Source organism: Lycorma delicatula, chromosome 4, assembly GCF_047948215.1.
Source record: "Lycorma delicatula isolate Av1 chromosome 4, ASM4794821v1, whole genome shotgun sequence".
Classification (NCBI taxonomy): domain Eukaryota; kingdom Metazoa; phylum Arthropoda; class Insecta; order Hemiptera; family Fulgoridae; genus Lycorma; species Lycorma delicatula.
In genome coordinates this window covers 45,393,261-45,410,354 of record NC_134458.1, presented here as the reverse complement: position 1 = coordinate 45,410,354, position 17,094 = coordinate 45,393,261, and the positions used below count along the sequence as shown (strand labels likewise).

At 27.8% G+C, this 17,094-nt stretch overlaps 1 protein-coding gene across 1 annotated transcript in view; it reads right to left on the bottom strand.

Moving 5' to 3' along the window:
- The window catches only part of LOC142322843 (alpha-tocopherol transfer protein-like), a 57,200-nt gene extending 48,615 nt beyond the window's left edge, over positions 1-8,585 (bottom strand). Inside the window, exon 1 of the mRNA XM_075361920.1 lies at positions 8,311-8,585. The gene's annotated coding sequence lies outside the window, so the exon portion shown is untranslated. The remainder of the gene's footprint in view (positions 1-8,310) is intronic.
- Positions 8,586-17,094: the final 8,509 nt, after the last annotated feature.

The following is a 17,094-nucleotide window of genomic DNA, read 5'->3' as shown; positions in this document are numbered from 1 at the left end:
TTTTTTTCATTTTTGTACTGCTTAAAAATTAGTGTAAAGGAAAATCTTTCTTCAATCTTAGTTTTTGAAGACAAATTCAGGTATTGAAATGAAATTGCATTGTCTAAAAGAAGAATTGAATGCTTACTCCTCATATATATAATTTTATTTTTTTTAATAATAAAAAAACTCATGCGTAAGACAATTAACTACATAAATATTAAGTATTAGCTAATTATAATATAATTAGCTAAATAATTTTTTTTTGTTCGTATAATTACATGAAACTATATAGTGACACTTGATGAATTGAATGGTTCGTTGAACTTCTCTACAATAATAACAGAAATTTCTCTGTGCTCAGGTATTTAACTTCAAGGCTCAAGAAAAATTGTGTGAAGAATCTTGATTAGAATAGGGAAAATATATAATAAAGTAAAGAAAGTTATGCAGAGTTATACCTCATATTAATATATGCAGAAAATAATTACATGGAATAATAATCATCAATATATGCAAAAATATTAAAATAAGTAAAAATCTATACAGAATACTAACGTAATATACATTTTAAATAAGTTAACTGACAAATTTTGAGTCTATGTTATTATTTAGTTCACTTTAAACAAGTATTTAAAAATTAATTTTTTTTTTTAATTAATCAGATCATTCAAATCTTTAGATAATTTATATAAAATGGCAATAGAAATATAATAACCCCGTATTTTCAAGCCGTACTATTATGTTATGTAACATAAAAATGATTCTGCAAAAACTGCTTTAACAGAAGTACATATTGTTTCTTATTTAATTAAATTTTTATTTTTTGGGGGAAAACATTTTTAACAAAGATAGCTTATTCGTTAATTTAAAGCCGTTATTAATTTTCCCTTTGGAAAAAAGGAATAAATAAAATTAAACATCACTTTTGATACGCAATAATTTTTTTAGCCTAATTAGACTTTTATTGTTTATAATATAGACGGAGAATAATAGTTAAAATTTTGAAATATGGTGAAAATGGATTATTACAATTTATAATGTTAATAAAATGTTAAATGAAAGTTTTTAAGAATTGAAGAAAGAAGAAAAAGCAAGCTCGTAGAATACAAACCAGGTCGATGAATCTAATACTATGACATCCAGGATACAGCTATACAAACCCATTGTCTTCTTTAACAGCAAATCACTTTACTTGTTACTTAAATTTATTTGTTGTTTACAGCAGGCTACAAATAACCTTCTTTCTTACGTATAAAACGCTGTGTTTTATACAAGTTTTATACGTAAGAAAGAAGGATTTTTAGAGAGAGGATGTGTAAGAAAACGGATTTTTTTTATTTTAATGTGCAGCAATATTCATTGAATACAAATAATTGTTATCAGCATTCAAAGAATAAATCGTTTATTCAACTACAGCAATAAATAGAAACCAGTTTTTTTAAATCTGGCTTCGGCCGTTGGTCTTTTATCTTCAATTTTTCAAGAATTACTTCCTGAAATAATCCGGATTTTTTAAACGATAAAGTTGGTATAAAATCCAGATATATCTTTATCCTATTTATAATTCTTATTCTCCTTTTTTTTCTATTTACAAAAATGGATTACATCCCAATATAGTACCATAAATTGAAATTTGAGACACGGTTGCTATCCTAGATAGTTTGTTGTTATCAATAAAGAAAATATTGAAATTTTCTAATGAAGAAACAAAGATTAATTCTGAAATCCTTAAAACCAATCTATGACATTACGTGATTTTTTATTATATATTTTTTTTTATTATTATTAGTTAATATTCCAAAAGATTAGAGCCTGAACAATAGAGGGATGTTTTAACTGTTTAATTTATTGTGATTGAAAAACCTCTAAAAATAACAACAATCTGCTATTGTGCTGTATTTTAGAAACATCTTTATGTTTGTCCCTAAATTTAACTCCAGTTATGCTTGTAAAAAGCTCTGAGCCTATATAAGATAAATTATCTCTATGCAACTAGCTTTAAGCTAATTATGCGGGTTTATCAAATTTGTTGATAAAATTGAATAAATTATTCAATTAATTTTAAATATATCTATAATAATTTTCAATTTTTTATTTTAATTGAAATAATAGTGTTTCAAAAATTAAATTAATTTTTGCGACTATAATGGTCGCAAACATTTACAAACATGACGTTACTGTCACATCGATGTACGAATTAATTTTATTCTTCACGACCGACTATTATGAACATAACACTAATTTAAAAACGATTATTGATTTGAATTTAAATTAACTTCTTTTAGAAAATTCTTGAAGATGGAGTAACAGCTCCGAAAGTACTAGGATTTACACATTTTAAATTGTTAAGTGGAAACTTAATTTATACAATAAAATACTTTGTTATGACTCCCTCACTACGTGACTTTTACCAAAAACAATATTTATTCATTTAATTATTTGTTTTATTTATTACTGATTTTTTAAGCATTTTAAATGAATCTATAAGTCGTACATTTTGTACAAATACGCCTTTGTTTGTTTACATAGTAAAATAATGTGTAAAATATTTTGTATCAGAAATGTTAATATAAATGAACTTTTTTTTTATTATAAATCCGCTGTAAATATGAGTGCGCGCGTCCAAATGGGCTGAAGATTTTTTCAAATAAAATAGTTAAGAAATGTTTAGATAATTACGTAATAAAAAACAAAAGTTTTGGTAATACAGTATAATAAAAAGATAAAAAACCGATACAAAAGAGAAAATTAGTTTATTATGTAAAATATTATGTGTGTGCGTATGTGTATGTACATATACATATTGACCTGACAGGAAATACCAGTTAAAGCAGTCTGTATAACACAAGTATAACGACCATTTTAAACTAATCCTTATTTGCTAATATATTAAGAAATTATTTCAGCTATTTTACCTTATTATGATTTCGTTTAATAACAATTTTTCTTTAGCTTAACCGTTCGGTATATGTAGTTCTCAATTACGACCAAAATTGAATGATTCACACATGGTAACAAGATATGAATGCCTATTTGTTATGTTATTTGTGAGAATTGACCTATACTTAAGCAACTCTTTTTATTTAACCGAAATAATCGAAATACAATGACTATTCTACTATCAAACACACGTAAACCCTATTTAATGGCATTTAAATTCATCTTGAAGGAATCAGTAACAATAGATCATTTACGTAAAAAGAGGAGAAGGTGCTGAACCCTCTAAAGTAAATATTTCATGTTAGTTAAATCTAAGATTTCAATCTAGGTTAAAAAATTCATTCTACAAGTTTCATTAAAATCGCTTAGTTGTTCTTGCTTGATAAATAGATAATCTCAAAATGAGTTTATAGCCTTACGTTATTTTTTAAGAATAAAAATCGACATTGTGAAAAATGTACAAAAAATTACAATAGGGATTTGAACACCGTTGACGATTCAAAAACCCATGAAAGTTTAAAATTATAATTTGCTTTAATTCTTATAGTTTGAAATGATACACTAAAATACGCCTTAAGTAATTATGCCAATAGAAATAAAACAAGTTTCCCAAAATAAAATGGAGCATTAGTTCACATTTAAATAAAAAATGGGAGGAATCCAAAAAGAGGCTAAAGAAGAAACCTTTTAGTAAAGTTAACAGGTCCGTATAACAATCGTCTTTTGTAATATTGCCCGCTGACATACCTAAACAAGTGTTGTTCCATGAGAAGAGTTACCGGACCAGGGTAGGAATTTCATGAAAATGTGTGTGGGCGGACAATCATTCTCACGCTTCGAGTTGGGTCCGCGGTCCGGCAGGTAAAGAGGATAGGAGTGTAAATACTCCGGGGAATACTAGTTGAAATGAGTGCGAAATCAATCTAAGCGAGACGTTATGATGTCAATCTGAGAGACTGCTACGATAGAGGAGTTATGTGAGTTCGACGCGATTAAGGCGACGTCACAAGTAATTCCAGCACACGAAAACAAGAAATGGTTCGGTGAGTTACCGTAAGACTATAAGTGAAAGAGACAATGTACTAAATTTCATTCATAAATTGTTAGGGTAGTTTTATTTGTGAGCAGCAAAGGTATTTGCGGTGAAAGAACTTTGTACTTGTCTTATCTATTATATTATTGTTGTTAATACAACATTGTATTGTAATGCAACATTGTTGTTGTTAATATTAATACGTTGTTGTATTATTATTATTGAATAGTCTTGTTTTACTTATGTTTTTAAACCAATAAATTGTGATTATACAAACATTTTCAATTGTCAATCTCTCAATATCCTGATCGAGCCGCGAACACGCGACAATATTATAAAAGGAGAATTTTCATGTATATTGTACGAGATGCAGTCTCATCTTTCGATGAGATCTAGACTTTTATTTATTTTTTTATTCCGTATTACTGTTATTATTTCCTGTAAACACGTATTGAATTATGTACTTACGTAATTTATAAACCAGTGATAAGTACAATTTAATGGATTTTTAATTACATTTTTTCGTAATTCTTTTGATATAATATTTTCTTCTTAATAAAATACCATACTTATTTCCTTCTCGCTTAAATCGTTCTTTGGGAGCATCGCTTTTTATTATAATTTTCTGTAGTATATAACAACATTTATTACATTATTTGTATCTGTAATCAGATAATTTATTTTTACGTAATATTAATAAAAATATAAATTGATACGACGCGATTTCCGTGATCGTTTATAAAGTAAATTAAAAAAATATGTACATATATTTTACCATTACGTTCATGTGATTTAAATTTCGATTATATATTTTTTTAAAATTATATGTTGCGTCGAATGAACCTTTCTACTTTCTCATATCATCTATAAAATAGATATATTATACAGAAAGTTTTATTGTCGTGAAAAATGTTTTTTTTTTTTTTTTCAGTTTTGGTGCCAAGTACCAGAATTTAAAAAAGTATTTTTTATAAAAATGTTATTTATCTTCTTTTACGTGCAATTTTTTTTTTTTTTTTTTTTGTTATATATTGCGAATTTTGTTAAACGTAAATTTTAAAAAAATGTTAAGAGGTAAAGTAATTATGGATTGAAAGATAAATTTAATGTAAATTTTACGCCGAAGATATTTTCTAAATATTTTAATTATATATATTTTTTTATTTATTACGTGTCTGTTAGGCATTTTTATTTTATAATGTATTTATAAATACAAGGTCTTTTTAAGTAGTAAAAATAATAACCATAATAACAAGTTGTAATTATGTTATTTGCAATACAATGAGAATCACAGAGATCTAACAATTAGCTGTAGTTTTTTTCTGGTGTATTATGGTAATTGAAAACAACTAAAATAAAGAGTCCAGTCTGTGGTTTTTATATAAATGCTAATGTAAGTTTTCTCAAAAAACAATGATATAAGAATTTTTTATCCTCATTTATTACTAAAGTATTATTTACATCGACTAAATAATGGCTGAGTAAACATGATTCAAACTGGAAAGTCTCTAGTTATATTGCTAAATGTTAAAAGATATATGATTGATTATATAACTAACTTTACTCAGGTCTTCTATTCTCGACTACAGTTTAAACATTTTCTTATAAATTATTTTCAATTAAAAAAATTAATACAAAATTTAATTTTCTACAGACGTATTTAGGCGTATTAACCTCAAACAGGTAAAGCCATCTAATAAAAAAAAACTAAGGTAAAAAAAGTATTGCTTTTATATACTAGGCATGAACATTAGATTAAAAATTTTGTTTAAACTTACAATAATTTTGTGAAACTTATTTATAGCTCTTTAATTCAAAATTTGAATTTCTCATAATGGCTAATACGATTCTGATAAAATGTTATTTTGACATTCGGCGAGCAAAAAGTATCGTTTCAGACGTCTCAGCATCAGAATTGAACGAATTGAAAGACGTTGAGTATTATAAAGAAAAAAATGTTCATTTTTTAAAATTGTTTTTATTATATACCCTGTGCGACAGTGAGTATTGTTGAATTGTTTTTATTATATGGGCTGAGCGATAAGTTTATATAGAAAAAATCATTACTTTTTTAAAATAATGAAAAACAAACAGCGTATAAAAAGTTTTAAATGAGAATTTTTCCAAATTTTATATGCCTACTAAAATAGAATTCTATATCAAAAAAATACGAAAAACCGTTTTCGAAAAAGAATGGATCCGTTAAAACTCAAATTAAAATTTGATGAAAATATTATTATTGTATTATTCAAGCAAACATATTCATATTTTTGTACATATTTTTCCTAATACATAAATTCGTACTTCTTGTGAGCAGTAAATATTTTTTTTTCAGCCCTTTTTAGTACTCGTTACTAAGTAAATGGTAAATAAATGATGCAGTTATTAATTTAATCACCTCACATACTAAAAAATTGCCTGTAATCGACTTATTTATAAAAAATAAAATAAAATATTTAGCTTCTGCCGATAGTTTAAAGTTAGCAACGATCTTAAAAGCTTGGTTTTTAAAAATTCAACTATGATGCAAATCGCATCACTTTTCTCTCTCATAAGTTCACTAGTTCCTTTAATTTCTAGTTAAATACCCGATTCATTCAGGAAATTATTATGTTTATATTCTTATGAATATATTAAGCTTTTTACAATGACAACTCTTGATTATTTCCTGGTTTATCCTACACGAACAAGGTATCCTACATCAATTTGTATTCATAACAATTTTTATTCTTTTCAAGGAATTTATTCATTCTTTTCAAGGAAGATATTCATATTCTGATTAGCTTTTATATGTTTTAAATTAACCACTTTTTTATTTTCATGGAGTTTATTTATCACTGTTATTATATTATGTTTTTTCGCTTAATCGGATTAACTCTATAATTCTAAAGAAAAAACAATATCATTACCAATTAAATTATAAAATAAAGTAACGGTCAAAATTCAAAACCAGAATAAAGTGATTTTCTTTCTTCAAAGTTAAAACTTATATCCTCTAGAATACAAATGTCTAGATTAATATTTGAAATAGATAAGATTAATAATAATGCGGAGTATAATTTAAATAAGGTAAATTTAAATAATGTAACGTATCTAATAGATTTTTATAAAACATTATTCCCTTTATCGATCGAAAAATCTTAAGTAGCCTATCTGCATTTCATTGATTTAGTTTAATTAAAAAGTATGAAAAAAGATTTACTATCACTAATTTGATGTATGGTTGTTTTATTTCAATTAATTTATGGTTAGTTATTTTTAACGTTGAACGGAAATATAATTCAGTGTACTAAATACTTGATCTCAAGAGATCTTTATACTCGTGTAATAAATACAGTTTTTTCATTAGTTTTTTTTCTTTTACTTTTTGACAAATAATTAAAGCTGCGATTCATTTTTATTCTGTGAAAATAATAAGTTATTTCTATTTCAATTAATTTACCTTATTTTACTCTGTATCATACTTTTACATCGATAAGTAATTTAATTAATGTAGTTCTTCAAGGAAAGAGAATTCATTTTACGACCCATGTGAAAAATAAAATATAGCCTAAAAATCAATTTATTTTATCGTAATTTATAAAAAATAATAATTTTCTTATAGTTAGTCCCAATCTATCTCATTAATAGTTTTAGAATATTTATAGTATTTAATACAAAAACATAGTTCATATTTGTTAGATAATTTTTTTATCGTACACATACACACACACACACACACACACACACACACACACACACAGATATATATATATATATATATATATATATTAAGTTTATCTTGAACTAAATACATTCAGTTTTTTCTTTTAATTCTGAATTAAAAAAAAAAAAAACTAATAAACTTATGGTTTGGGTTAAATATTACGCTACGTTTCATTTAAAGTACATTTTTGTTTCATTTTAATTTCTTTAATCTTTATATACTGTCATTTATCGAAAAACTGTTGGGTCATAAATTACGTGAAAGATGAAATATCTTAGCCTAAAACTTTCATCTCTTTGAGTTCTTTTAAAGATTCTTTACCGTTTTTCTTTAATTTAAAATTATTAAATTGTAAATATATTATTTTGAATAATTTTATTGGTATTTGCTGTTTAATTTCTTTTATTATTATTATTTTGTTTCATGCATTAAAATATTAATTTAATTATTAATACAAATAAAAAATAAATTTTAACTAAAATGAAGGATTCGCGGTGTAATGAAGTAGAAAAGAAACTAAGTAATGATTAAATTACATAGCCTTTTATTTCTTTTTAGCTTAGAGATATATTTAATCAACTTTAAATATAAATAAAAAATCTTCATATCGGTTCTGATAAGAAAAAATAAATTTATATATAAGACAAACCTGATATTAAAAAACTGCGAAGGATCTCTATGAGTATTTAGTCCAACGTTTAGCGAACGAGTTGTGCACACAAGTAGGCTGCTTTCTACGTAATGTACAGACGAGTACAGAAGACAGCAAGTTACTGACTGGCACACTGAGCGGCTAGCTTTCCAGTTTTGTTCAGATGGATGATGTAAAAAAGAATGTAAATGCTCATGAGTACGTCACAGGTGAATAAATATCGGTCGGACGACCGGCTGCCTACCACGATATAGTTGAAGATTTAACTTTCACCGACCGACCATCTGGGTATATGATTCGGCTGTATGTACCCCATTTCTTTTGCTTCGTCTCAGAAATTTTCTCGTTTTAGTTTCGGAAACGTAGCGTGATGCAGTTATCAATTCAACGGTCATACACGCACAGTGCAGTTTGAACGCTACTTTTTTCTTCTTCTTTTTTTACGTAGCGTAACTGTTATACATAATTAACTGAAATGAAGCAGAGTGCAGATAATTTAGTGCGTACTTCAATTGTATCTAAAATTAGTAATTCCTGCTTTAATGCTGACAGTATTACGATTCCTGCTCTAAGTATGCTATGCAGTATTATACAATTCTATTTACGCAAAATTATTTTATAGTTTTATTTATGTTTTCTCATATCAATTTACCTTGTTATGAATATAGAATACAGTAGATAATCTCGATAATGAAATCATCTTTATTCTGAGCGTACCAGTTATTAGACGGAAAATCTTTAAATTATTTTCACATCCAAAAATGAAAAAATAAAAATACTTTAAAAAGCGTTAAATTTTTTGTTAACACTACATCAACATTTAGTATCAAGTTTAAGGCAACTTATATTAATGATATTTCAATACAGTATTGTATTGGAATACAAATACCTTTAACCTATCATTTAATTTTTAACTTTCCAATTAACTTTCAATTTATCCTTTAATTTAATCTTCAATTCTATCATTAGAACTTTTCTAATGCGCTTCATCCTGTCTTATTGTGCAGTCATTTGAAATGAAATAGACTCCTGATTCTGTGTCTAGCCAACTTCTTTCCCCAAATCATACCGTTAATTGGTCTACAGGAAAACTTCTTCAATTTAAACCTAACGTCTTGAAAACTTAAAAAATAAGGTTAATCATTAATTATTAAGGTTAAGGAAAAGAGATGGATGATTATAAAGGATTTTTAAAGACGGAGGAACCACAGCACAAGATCAACAACCCCACTCAGAGGATAACTTCAGGCAACATTTAGGCAGCGAGTGTTCACCCCGAATAAATACTTCTGAAGATGAGGGCGGTTTTTAACAAAGATGGAAACGGAATGTTATTTATGAATGATATTTTTAATTCATACATTATAAATATATGCCAAAACAATAAAAGTGAAGTTTTTAAACGCCAAATCTTTTTATAAAGAAAAAGATTGGGAATTAAAATTTTCAAGAATTTCATCAGAAATGTAAGAAGCAGTAATTAATAAATAATTTAAGGCAAATTTAAACAAAGAATGAGTCAATCTTCCACCTGTTGTTAACGTATAATTTACTCGATGTTCTTGAAAAAAAAGAGAAAATACCACTTATCTCCTCTACTAACCCAAGTACAAACTAATTTCCCACTTCTCTTCTCCATTATGTTTGAAACAATGTATTATAAACATTTATCCATTTATATGTTTCTTATAATTGACTATTACTATACGAATACTAGCAGACATATTAATTAGTCCACAGTAACCGAAAATTATATCCCACATGTATAAGTGTTACTACTACAGATCAGAAAATAATTCATAGAAAATCTCTGTCGCAATCAGGAAATTAACAAAATCATAACGTTATTTAAAAAAAAAAAACAATTATATAAAAACGTTTGGCTTTTTGTAAATACATTTTTATTCTATAACAATTAGTTAATTTATTTTTAATTCGTTATCCTATTTGTTTGTCTGTATATTTCAGATCCGATATAGTATTCCTTCTTTTAAAGAACGCTTAAACCCGTAAAAATTTTGAACTTATTTTTCTTTGTTTGAAAAATTAAACCCAAAATAGGCTTTTAATAACCATACCACCAATACTTTTGTTAAAAAAAAACTTCGAAAGAAAAGCTTCCTTTTGTTCTTAAAGAAGAAAAATTGCCCTATCGAGTTCAGATCTGGTTTTAATTATCGGTGCAAGTACACGTTTACAATAAAAAATACCTCATGGGAATATTTTCTATTTCCGCAGTATTTACTGAAAATTGGTTTGACGAATACCTAGTAACAATAAATGTTAAAAAAAGCGTGTAAATAACGTTTTCTACAAATCACGGTAGTCAGCCTCCTAACTTAAATAATTTAACCGTACATTCAGTAAACTGCAAAAAGCCAACTTTTACATCATGTCTGTGTACCAAACTAGAAAAAATAAATGGAATAAAATATCTTGGTGTCTGGATAGCCCCTCACCTTAAATAACAGTATCGATAGACTTGTATATTTTGCGTATGCCCAATCAATATTGCAATATAGAATATATTCATGAGGTGGAGCAAGAAACGTGCACTTTAATAAAGCGTATGTGCTTCAAAAAACTTAATAAAAGCAGCCTTAAATAAGCCCAAACTTTATTCTACAGTTTATCTACTCCGGGAATTTAACATTTTAACAATGAGACAGCTCTGCGTCAAAAGCATTGTTTTATATATTAACAAAACTATAAACCTCTTCACTACCAGAGATTCATCATATAATCTGATGCCATCAAGTATCACCTTTACAATACCCCGAAATGACCTATAGGTCTGCAGAAGACATTTCATGTATATTTCTGCTAAATTAATAAATCTTATTCCTGCTAAATTTATGTCAAAAAACTCCTTAAAGAAATAGATGAGTGGATAATGACAAATAACGTGTACGAATCGCTATTCTAACCATGTTTTTGCCATCTTGTCTAAATAATACACAATTAGTTAATTTTTTAATCTGATCTTAATAACGTTTTGTTTTTTATACAAAATCCTACTATGGAGCTAATCAATACTAAGGAAACCAAACTTATTAAGGGAAAATTTATAATTATAATTATGGACATAATATTAGTTCTAAGATTATTTAGCATTATTTTGTATTGTTACAAAATAGTGTTAACGTAACAGATATAACAACATTCATTTTACCTCAATTTATACAATATAGTTAGGGTAAAAGTGTACAACAATATATTACTTACGTCATCTTCATATTCTTGTATTTCCTTGATTTTACTAAATCTAGAATGTTGAATTTTAAAGCGCGGGTATGGGTGTCCATTTGTTATAGTATTATTATGTTAATTTTTTTTATTCTTAGTCATTTTTTAAAAATAATAGGTTTACATTTTAACTGATCTACATCTTAACAATTAATTTTTTGTTGTTTATTAGAACTTTGATTTATTTATGAAGGAACTTTTAGTTACTACTATTTATTTTAAAAATAGTTTTAATTTTTATATTCCCTTTTTAGAAATATAAAAAGTGGCTCATGCCTGCGCACAGGTTATCCTTTGTAGGTACTGTTTCCTAATTATATATTGTAATTCTTTTTTTTATGTCCTATTTTCTATAAAGGAAATAAAGGTTTATTTATTCATTCATTGTTTAGATATCGAAATGGCCAATTTGTCTTAGATTCTAACTAAAACGTTTTGTAAACTTTATTATTTTCCAGTTTACTTCAAGAACCATTTAAACAGCTCTTTTTTTATATATTAGATATCAACACAAAAATAATGCATTTTCTATAAAATTATAAAATAACAGGTTCGTAGATGAAATACGGTAATTTGTTTTAATGAAGTAATTTTAAAAATTCCATGGCAACAGGTTTTATTATTTTTAAAGCATATTATAAAAAAACCCTAAGTAACTTGACGACACGGACCACAGAGACCAAAAGATTACTTTTGATCTGAGCAGGAATTTCCTCTCAAAGCCCTGCTTCTAAAATTTTGTTTTTCATGGAAAGATTTAATTAATTTAAATAATTTAGGCTATTCTTAATCACCATCATATCTTTAAATTTTTTCCAGCTTCTCTTTTTTCCTTCTTCTGGACCGATTTAATCAACTTTTCTCCTCCCATGCAACTGGTTAACTTTTTTGTTCTGAATTTTTTGAATAAGATCTATTCTCGCAATTACTTCGTACAATACTTTAAGTTGAGTATTTACAATCCGAATTAAAACACCTCTTATTAGCCGACCGCTTTATAAAGAACATTTCATTCACTAAACAGCAAACGTCATTAATAATACAGTGCGTTCGGAAAGTCGCTGTGCAGTATGCTTTAGAATGATGCGGTGCATTCTGTTCTTTCGGCATTAGGTTGATTGCCCTGTGGGTTCGTTGGGCGTTGTTCTACTGAGTAAACAAGATGTCAATCGTTGAGTTTTGATTGAACGTGCTTCGTTTCGTTTCGTATTGTTTCGTTTATCGAAATCAGTAGTTGCGAGAAACGTAATGGTTCTTTCGGTATAGGAACACATTTTTCTCGTTGAACACGTCTTTTGTGAAGGTGACAAGTGAACTGATTTAGTGAAATGCAAGTTTTCTAAAATATTTCCCAATAATATTTTCCATGCCGCAATGCAATTCGAACTCTGATCAAAAATTTTCGGCCAACAGGCTCCATTGAAGACGCTGATCGAAGTGGAAGACCACCTAAAATAACTAACAGAAGCTGCTTGATATTTTGGATGCTATGACCGAAAGTCCATCACAGTGCGTAGGTTAGCACGGTAGCAAGTTATAGGAATTGCTATCGCACATAAAGCTGTAAGAAAAGAACTGAAACTTTTCCCCTACAAAATAATGCGTGTTCAAGAACTGAAACCTACAGATCATGCCAAAAGACTAAATTATCGTCAATAGTTTAAACATTCTATTGACCAAACTGCCGTGGGTATCCTAGAGATACGTTTTTTACAGATAAAGCGTGGTTTCATCTGAGAGGGTATTTAACAAAATACACGACTGCGATCTACAACTAACCCTCATGAATAATACGAAGCGAAAACTGAAGTCTGGGTCGGTGTGAGTAGAACGAACATTGTGAATCCAATATTTTTTAGAATACAGTTAATAGTTATCATTATTATACTGTTTTAATGAAATTCATTTGTCAATTAACTGTAGTGGAAATCAATCACAGTTGTTTCAACAAGGTAGCACCCCAACGCACACAGCTAATAGGTCAATGACTTCTTTATGAAATGTCTTCGGTGAGAGAATCATTTTGCGGGTTTGTGACCTGCACGATCGCCCGATTTGACTCCTCCAGATTACTTTCGATGGAAGGGCAGTGAAACGAGCAGTGTATCGCAACAGACCACTCACTAACAACGAATTAAAAACCGCAATAACGGCATACGTACGAGACATTCCGGTACATCAGCTGGTTAAAGTGTTTGAAAACAAATTGAAACGTGTGCAGGGTTGTACTGATGTTGAAAGAGGTCATTTTCAATACCTTTTATAAACTATTCCAGTCATTGTATAGCCTTTTCTATAAAATAATGAAATAAAAATACACAGTAATAATTAAGAATGTTTCGTCATTACACTTCCATAATTCCAGTGCACAGCAACCTTCCGAACTCACTGTATAACCAGTGGCAGTTGTAAACATATTGTTTGCATTTGCTGCTTTTTCTAACTCTATCACAAATTCATTTGTGATTGGATAGTAATCTGCTTTTAATAAAACGACTAAAAACTACTTAAAACAAGCAGTATAAATAATATTATCGTACTCTACTAGTTTTTTACGTTAATTCGTAATTGCATATCAGCAAAAATAAATAGATTTTCTCCAAGTACACCTAAAAAGTTTTATGGAAGTCTCTTACTGAACAGCACTTACATCAATAACTGCAGAGCTTAGTAATATACATTTTACGTATTAGAACATCCAACCGGATTTTACATAATGTATCTGCTATGGGGAATAAAATACCGAAACCCAGACAAAAAAATGCAACCATGTATAATGGGTTTTTGTTATCAATTAAGGTATTAATTGATACCTTGTTATATTGGTACTGGTTATTAAATTTAGCCAGTTTAGAAACCGATTCTGAACAGTTTCAACAAATGCCTTATTGTAAATACCCTCATTGTACCCAAATAAAATTATATTATAATTGACTCCTGATAAAAAACTTCAAAAATAGGATACATGTATTGATATTAAAAAATATCCAGAAATTTATATCATTAAAACAGAGATCATTTTGGGTTTTATTGACAATACTTTCAATATAATGAATTATATACTTAAAAACTTAACTTATAACTATTTATATAAGTTAAATATAGTTATATATTGAAGCTATACTTATAGGTTAAGAATAGTAAGTAAGTATATTAAGTAAACAAAATTACATATTAATAGCCGGTAAACACATTCTTCGCTCTCCCTTCGCGTCTAGTCAGAGTGCTCCTCCCCCTGGATGCCACTGTGTTGAATATCTTCATGATTGTGAGAACAATGCTGAAGAATAAAATTAAAGCATGATCACTTTATAAAAACTAGCAATCTATTGTAATTTGTTCAGACCAACAATTTGGTCAGCACAGAACTCGAAACTTTCTGAAGTAAGCGGTTTTCATAATAGTCGGCCCCCATCTTAAAAATAGTAGTTATAACTGGTTACCCGTCCTTCGTACGGGTAAAGAAGTATTTTTCACGGTTTTTAGCGTTACCCGGCGAACACCACAAGAAGGTGACCGTAATTCATTTTTTGTTGTTTTTTTTATTTTATATTTTTTAGGTTCTTGTTTTTTTTTTTTTTTGTGAAACAGTTTGTGAACAACATAACCCAAATAATGAACTTGCATATAATATTTACAGCTTTTCTCTCTGGAGTGTATATACATAGATTGTTCCCACAGGAGAATTTGGACTAAGCCACATACAGGTCCCCATGTGATAAATCTTGACTTTCCAAGTGGAAATTAACCATTTGAAGCATTTGCCCTTGTGACTTATTTATTGTTATTGTAAAAGCAACTTTAAGTGAAAACTGAAGGCGCTTGAAAGTAAGGGCAAGTCAAAAGGAATGAACACCGTACACTATCGCAATTTTAAAGCTATCTTATCGAAAATCAATAAAGATATCGAAAAAGATTAAGAAACCTTTTTTTGTAAAAATTTTGTCAACTGGTTTCTGAATTCGATTGGACCAACGGTTTGGCCGTAGTGAAATTGAATATCGGAAAGGAACATAATCCGTTTATTACCGGAAGCCAATTAAACGGTCACCATCTTGAAACGGTGAAACATTTCGTAACGGCAATAGTCCTGTGTTGTTTCCAGGTATAAGAACTATGTTCATGCAACATTTCAGCTCAATCGGCTGAGTAGCTTTTGCGTGAGAGTAGCAGACTCAAAGAATCCTCTAGATTTATAGTATATACACTGTACGTGTATACAGTATATACGTTTCTAAATAAAATTCGAAATTTTCTACTTTTTCTTTGTTTTATTCAACTTATCTTAACCCATTTTGTTCAGAATTAATTTCTCTATTTCTTAATTAATTAATTTATTATTTATTGAATTAATTATTTTCTCTAGTTTTGTTTAAAATTTTTATGTGTTTATTACCCATTTAACAAAGTTATTGTTCGTCATACCTAAAAAAAAGGATTTTTACCACATTTTTTTGGTTTTCACCCCATATTTCTCAAAAATATTGCAAATACGCCGTTCTAAGACTTATTTTATTCAATTTCTCAAATCACAAACCATAAGAAATCAGTAATTCTGCCTCTTAATTAAAATCCTAAAAATTTCAGAACGACCTCATTTCACCGGGGTAGTTGAAATCCGAGCGAAATCTTTCACTAGCCATAACTCGCAAACGACGTATTTTAGGACATATGTTTATTTTAACCTTTTCCATTATTTTCTCAAGTAGAATAGGGTATGAAAGTCCCGGGAAAACTTCGTGATACATCTGATATCTGATAGATATATTTTCTTAATGACTAAAAATATAATTATTTAACTTTGTTTCGGTGTGGTAAAATAAAACATAATTATTTGAGAATTCTTTCCAAAACTGCGTTAGTATCTATTTCTGTTCATGAATAATTCCTTAAATAAACAATATCTTTTAAATAATAAAACAATTGATTTTGAATTTAAAAACTTCCACTAAATATGTGAAATTTTTAAATTATACTGAAACAAACAATTTAAAAGAGACATAATTTCAATAAATATATGTTCAATGAATTTTAACCATAATTAAGCACCTGACATAAAATAAAACAAATCGACGATGTGTCAATTTTTATGTAAATTAATTTAAATATAGCCTACATATCTTATAAATAAATTGACATGAAACTGATTTGCAAGACAGAAGTTTAATAATAACGAAAAACATATTTATCTTGTAATAAACTTAAAAAAAAATCCATTCATTTTACATCTTACTGACAATGTATTGTTAAAAAGTCTATGAAAAGTTAGATTAGTGTTGTCTTTATTCCAACGACATAATCTAAACGTGTTAAGTAAATTCTAAAGTAGTTTAATAATAATTAGCGACCTTCATTAAAATAAAAACTCGTCATGAGTTTTAACGTTAAATTTATACGTCTGCAGAAATCTTCAATCGAATGTAAAATTATGATTATTATAAACGATTCAAAAATGACATGGATAAAATATTAAATTATAATTGAATGCTGCGTTAATGATTCATTATGTTTAGCAATTATGTGAACTAATTATTT